Consider the following 7,064-nt stretch of genomic DNA (forward strand, 5'->3'; position numbering starts at 1 on the left):
TATTCATTCAATTCTTCTGTAAGAGATCTGAATTAATGTTTATAGTTTTCTTTCTTTAAAAGAAATTTTAATTTCTTTTAAAATTTTAAAAAGATTTATTTATTCATAAGAGACATACAGAGAGAAGCAGAGACATAGGCAGAGGGAGAAGCAGGCTCCCTATGGGGAGCCTGATGTGGAACTTGATCCCAGGATCCCAGAATCATGACCTGAGCCAAAGGCAGTTGCTCAACCACTGAGCCACCCACGTGCCCTAGTTTTCTTTTTTTAAAAAAAGATTTATTTAGTTATATGAGAGAGAGAGTATGTGTGCACATCCATGATTGGGGGAGGGGCAGAGGGAGAGGGAGAGAGAGAGAACCCTTATGTTCCTCCCCACTAAGCCTGGAGCCCTACTCAGGGCTTGATTCCAGGACCCTGAGATCATGACCTGTGCCAATATCAAGAGATTGGATGCTTAACTGACTGAATCACCAGGTGCCCCTATAGTTTTCTTCCTAAGCATCTATATTTTGTTTTCCCCATTTAAATTATTGATGTCTTTGGCATTGCAGTTTTGTTTTTGTACGAGGGAGATACTGAATTCTTGCATATATATCTGTGCCCAGTCACTTTGTGGATCTCTCCCATGAATTCTAATTTTTTCAGCTTATTCTCTTGGGATTTTATGAAAACAATGATATTATGTGCCCCAAATAATACATTTGACTAATTTCTAATGGTAACTTTCCCTTTTCCCATGGTTTTCAAGTTGTCAGCCATGGCTAAGCCTGTGTTCTTGCCTGGGACTTTAAATCTTGGGGAAATAAAGCAAAGTGAAAGGCCAGAAAGAGAGATCATTTGCTGTGATTGCAGAAGACTGAAGGGCCCAGCGGTATAATGATGACTGATAACATTGAGGGTCTCCCCAACAGATCATTCCTATGAAATATTCTTGGATTCAATTCCTTCCTTCCTTCCTTCCTTCCTTCCTTCCTTCCTTCCTTCCTTCCTTCCTTCCTTCCTCCCTTTCTCCCTTCCTCCCTTCCTCCCTTCCTCCCTCCCTTCCTTCTTCCCTCCTCCCTCCTTCTCTCCCTCTCTCCCTTATTTCTCTCTCTCTCTTTCTTGAATTAACCTTGTTTATTATTTAAAGGAAACAAGCATCTTCTCAATATAGCTTACTAACTTATAGCAGTCTACTCTTTCAGTGTTAAAGGAGGATGGGCAAATCGCGACTCCTAGGCATACTGGCAAGTAGGCAGGTCACCTTAGGGGCACCTGTATCGACTCACAAATTCATCTCACATTAGCAGTGAGGATTCAGACATCACCCTGAATTGGTATTTTCCTTACTCATAAGCTTAAGTCATGGATTTCTTCCTTTCTTAATTTCCTTCCTCTTAGAGTTCTCTGGCTTTTCCATTTCATTCTATGAACTGTCCACTACCCTTCCAGTTAGTTCCTTTACTGTGCAAATTAACCAAATTCAGTTTCATTGAAAATAAAGATTGAAACAGTCCTGATTTGGGGTGGAGAGTGACTAGTGACTGGGGATGCAAGGCGGCCAGAATTCAAAAAACAGTGATTAGATCTGGGGCAGCACAGGATGTCTGAATTTGCTCAGTAGTAGGGAATAGATTAGAATGACCAGTCAGAGAAGATTAGAGAGGCCTTTACGTTAAGAATCTTAGACTAAGAAAATAGCCTTTGGGCCTTGTGAGCATATGATGATTTTTCATAAAAATATGAGTTGAAAACATTAGTTTTGACAGACTGTAAAAATGGAAATTTACTTACCATAATTTCAGTGGAAATTGAGAATATTTTGATAGGGATCGAATACATACTTTGGGTCCTGCAGGACTATGCAGAGCATGTTAGCAGATTGGAAACATGTTTTTTTTTTTTTTTTTTTTTTTGTTTGTTTGTTTGTTTTTTAGTGTCATGAATGCTGACTTCCATCTTTCAAATATGTGGGGTGAACAGACCAGAGGGAGTTTCTCTGGACAGAGGCACCTGTATGTCTATCTATTCCCCTTGCAGGGGGTACTATGGACTGTCCTGATAACTGCTATCAGCAGTCCTAAGAGACACATCTTAGAAAATGTGCAAAAGTACTCCCCAAATGAGGGGCACTTGGGTGGCTCAGTCAGTTAAATATCTGACTCTTGATTTTGGCTCAGGTCATGATTTCAGGGTTGTGAAAAGGAGTCCTGCATTGGGCTCCATGCTAGGCATGGAGCCTGCATAAGATTCTCCCTCTTCCTCTCCCTCTGCCCTTCCCTATTTGCATGCTTTCTCTCTTAAAAAAGAAGTGCTCCCCAAATGAGAAATATATTGATACGAATTAGTATTTGAGCATCTGTCACATCCCGAAGGAGGAATACCTTTAGTTAACCACAAGATATAACTCTGTTTATCTCTCATTACCTTTTTTTCTGGGTCCTGGCTCTTGAGGTGTCCATTAGAACAGCCAAAAGTGGAGGAGGAAGTGACAGAAATAGAGGAGAAGCAAAAAAAGTTGCCACCCTCCATTACAGGCTTAAATCTGATGCAGACTATATCAGGGATGGGGCAAGAGGAGAAAGGAGAGGAAGATTTTTAAATTATTTTGGACCAGATAGTGACTGTTTGTGACCAAAAGGGCCTAGAAAAAGTTCTTATCTGCCTGTGATTTATGGCAGATGCAGGGAGAGAATTAGTGCATAAGCATGTTTGAATGTAGAAGAAGAGAATAACGCTCTTTTCCACTAGCTCACTGAATATAGTATTTACGTATTGTTGCACAATGTTTAGTATGAGAAAACATGGGGCAATCAAATCAGTTGCCATGTAGTAACAGCTAGCTAGCAATGAGTTTCTAAAACCTTAAAGCTGGTGATGATGACAGAACGAAATGGACAGATGTGGGAGAGATTTAAAGGACACATTTCTTCCTCCTCCTCTCCTCCTCCCTCCTCCTCCTCCTCCTTCTCCTTCTGTTTATTCTTTTTTTTTTTTTTGGATGGTGGCTAATTGAATTGAACAGGAAGATAGAAGATTAAAATATTATTTTGAGGTTTTTGTTTGTTTTACAACCAACAAAATGGTTAAAATTTATTTACTTATTTTTATCGAAGTTCGATTTGCCAAGCTTTAAACCTGGTATAATGGTGGCACTATTTACAGAAAGAGAGGGATCAAAAAGGTTTCCTACTATTGGGAAAATAAGAAATAAAGGGGGGGAAAGGAATGTGTTTTGGAAAGTGAAACTAAATAATGAGAAGGGAACTATTCAGAGGTCTTCGGAAATCAGAACAAAGGAAGAGCAGGTAGGTCTTCATAGAAGGGAGTAATAAAAGGAAATAGTTTACCATACAACTCATATCATTTCTAATACTATCTGAGAGTGCTGAATAATGATGATAATAATACTAGTGATAAATTATATCATTGATGCTTGGAGGAATAATAATGGACTTACTGAGGGATTACTGTGTGCCAGGCACTATGGAAGTGCTTTAAAAGCCCATATACCAGCGTTCTTAAGTTTATTAGTACTATTTACTTCAAGAAATGGAATATTGCTGAAGTCATTTATTCATTATCAGTTAGACATCCTGGTAAAGAATGATCACAAGTGGAAATGGCCAGTTTCCCAAAGAAACAAGCAGACAAGGATATGACCACTCACATATAAAATTTGTTACACAGTGATGGCCAGCATTTTCTACCCGTATGCTCTATTTGCTTTTGTCAAATGTTCTGTTGTTTGACATTTGAGAATTTCTTCCTTTATTTATTGCTTTTAAAAGTGTATGTTGTGATTTAGTTTCCCATATTCTGATTTATGTTTTTTTAACTCCTGTTCTTATTTCTTTTTTTATGTAAGCTATGTATTTTAGAAATGTTTTGTTTTTTATTATTTTTAAAAAGATTTTATTTATTTACTCATGAGAGATACACAGAGAGAGGCAGAGACAGGCAGAGGGAGAAGCAAGCTCTCTGTGGGGAGCTGGATGCAGGACTTGATCCCAGGGCCCAGGATCATGACCTGAGCCAAGACAGACACTCAACCACTGAGCTACCCAGATGCTCCTGTTTCTTTTTTTTTTTTATTTTTTTATTTTTTTAAGGAAATTTTTTTGGGTCTTCGTTCTGGTTCACAGAGATCTTAACTTATTTTCAAGCTAGCTATGTGTTTTTATTTGCCTTTTAATATTTTATCAATTACTATTATGTTTTAAGTATATAGGTTTAAAAAGCATGTGTTTACAGTGCCTTATTGACTGAAAGTTTTTGTGTGGTATCTGTAGTAGGGTATACTAAGCATAGTCTCAATTTTTCTTCACAAGTCTGATATTTGTGCTTGAAAATTAATTATTGTATTGTTTTGTATAGTACAGTGATAATCCAAAGACATTTTTTTTTATCTGCTAGATTATTTCCCTCCACACTCAATGGCCTCAGGTCAGGTTCGCTAAAGACTGCTTGTTTTACTTCCTATTCCTATGTAATTCTCAAATTTACACTCCTGTCTCCATATCTACTGTTTCTGCCTCATTCACAGCATTACAAAATACCTCTACTTTCAGCTCTGCCTCCAAAAATATATATGCATGCTGTTGCAGATCTGGTGATGTCATTCACCATCATCCTCAGGTGGAGATCTAGGTCCTTATCCAGACACAGGAGCCTTGCACAGTTGGATCTGGTCCCACCCTTAGTCTTACCCTTTGCCCTTCCAAATTATCTGTCAGTTCTCCATGCAGCTCATGCCCTTCCTTCTACCTGTAATTCTGATCACCCTTTCCTTTTCCTGTCAGGCCTACATATCCTTTAGAATTGATCTCAGGTATTCTCATTAAACTCTAGATTGGACTAGGAGCTCTGCTGGACCTATGCACCATTGAGCCTTGTCAATTTTTTTGTTAAATCATTTAGTGCCAGATTGAGTTGGTTTCTTTACTATAATATCCTCCCAAGTATGCTTTAAGTACTCCAGGATAAGAATCTTGTCTTATTCATTCTTAAATAACCTTTTTATTTTGAAAGAGTGTTAGATTTACAGAAAAGTTGCGGAGAGCACAGAGAATCCCTGCAAAGCTCCCACTGATTTTAGTTTCCCTAATGGAATCGTCTTCCATTATTGTCGTGTATTTGTCAGGTCTAAAATACCAACATTGACGCATTACTGTGAACTAACCTTCAAACTTTATTCAGATTTCACCAGTTTTCCATTAATTTCCTTCTGTTCCAGAATCCAATTCAGGATACCATATTGCATTTAGTTGTCTGGTCTCAGTCTCTGCGGATCTGGGACAAGTTATCAGTTTTCCTTGTTTTTCTTATTCAATTTTGTAACCCAGCAACTAAATGAACTCAACTGACAAAGCTTAGAAAATAGCCAATGAATTAATCTGGTTTTGATAGTTCTTCTACTCGCTCATGCTGCTATTTTCCCAACTTGATGTTCTAACTATTGGTAAGACTTTGTTGCTCTGCGGTGCACAGTTATCTGACCACTTAATCCCAGCTAACTTTCACTTTGGACCTCATGCTAGCTACTTCTGGCTCATAAACCTTTTACATTTCTCTTGGATCTATAGAATTCTCCCAGATGGTTAAGAGTAAAAGGTTCCAGATATACAGTTAAAGGTTACAGAACTAAGGAGCTAAAATGTTTCATATTCACTGGCTGTTCAGCATAACACCATCAAGGAGTCAGGAGAGATTCCAAAATTCTTTGGAGCTCTGGCATTGTGAATGCAGTGGACTTCACATGCACAAGACCAGAGGAGGTCAGACCATCCTCAGCATTTTTGTGCCATCACCTTCTTTCAGCCACAGAATGGGATAGCAGTGCTTAGGAGTTTCCATTACATAAGACAAATCTCTCTTTGGAATAAACCCCAGTGTATGGACTGGCACCTTAGTTGGATCAAGCAGCAGTGAGAATGTACTTCTGTGGTGTGTATGTGGCACTGGGACCAATAATTCACTCCTAGATCTGAGGGACAGTACAAAGTGGCAAGAGGAAGAATTCTGTGTGCGGCTTTGTAGCTTTAGGCTCAGATTGTTCACTCATCTAAAGACTATCCTTGAGCCTTATAAATGATAAACTTGTCCTAACAGACATGGTTTTAGACAAAGAATCTTTAGTTTGGGTGCTTAACTTTTATTTCCTTGCAGTCTTCAATGATACATAAGCCTGCCCTAAAAGCAACGAGTGAAAAAATTACTTGGTCTAACTGGATACAGAAAGTAATTTTATAAATTTACTAACAATATCCCATTAGACTTTTCACATTATCCCCTATAACCCTTTGACAAAAATACAATTTAGATAAATCACAGCGTTGGAAGTACCTGCAGCTGAGAAACACAATAACGAAGATTATAGGGTTTTTCAGGAATGTCATCCCCAAAGAGTTACAGCCAAATTACTTAGAACCTGTGGGGGAAAATAAAAAGTCAGGGTGCATTTATATGTAATTTTATTTGTCCTGAGGCCAGCCTGACTATGAAAAACAAAGGTTGATGTAGGGCACAAAGCTTTCGCTCAAGATAGATGTTGGACTTTGGGACTATACCTGTCAACACAGTTCTAGTTTTTGGGGGTAATGACCTTCTTAAGAGATGTGAGGTGATATTTCACTGTGATTTTGAATTGTATTTCGGTGTGGATGTTTTCTTAATTTTTTTTGAGATCATTTATTGTTAGTGTAGAGAAGTACACTAATTTTTGTATCTTGATTTTGTATCCTATGACTTAGTGCTGAATTTATTAGTTTAAAACTCATGGATATATGAGAAACTGTATGGAAGTTCATCTCAGTTAAAAGAGAAGCTCCTAAAAAGATTTTAAATATAACCAAAAAGAAGCAAAAGTCTTTAAACTACTTTCTATTTTGTAAACTTTGTAACTTAAATTGTAAAACTCATTTCTACTTTACATAGTTTTAAAAGGAGATCTGATTAGGAGTCTTTATATAGAGCACGTCAGACAAAACTTCTTAAAGGAGATGTAAACAGAAAAGTTAACAGGAAGGTAAACTATCACTGCAATAAGAAAACAAAATGTGTGTAATAAAAGTGTTAATAAG

The 7,064-nt window shown here is 37.7% G+C and overlaps 1 non-coding gene across 1 annotated transcript; it reads right to left on the reverse strand.

Annotated features, from left to right (window-relative positions):
* Nucleotides 1–1,200: 1,200 nt before the first annotated feature.
* Nucleotides 1,201–1,349, reverse strand: LOC112675158 (U12 minor spliceosomal RNA). The gene has a single exon (XR_003145788.1). It is a non-coding gene; the product is annotated as a U12 minor spliceosomal RNA (small nuclear RNA).
* Between the last annotated feature and the right edge of the window lie 5,715 nt (nt 1,350–7,064).

Source organism: Canis lupus, chromosome 14, assembly GCF_003254725.2.
Source record: "Canis lupus dingo isolate Sandy chromosome 14, ASM325472v2, whole genome shotgun sequence".
Lineage (NCBI taxonomy): Eukaryota > Metazoa > Chordata > Mammalia > Carnivora > Canidae > Canis > Canis lupus.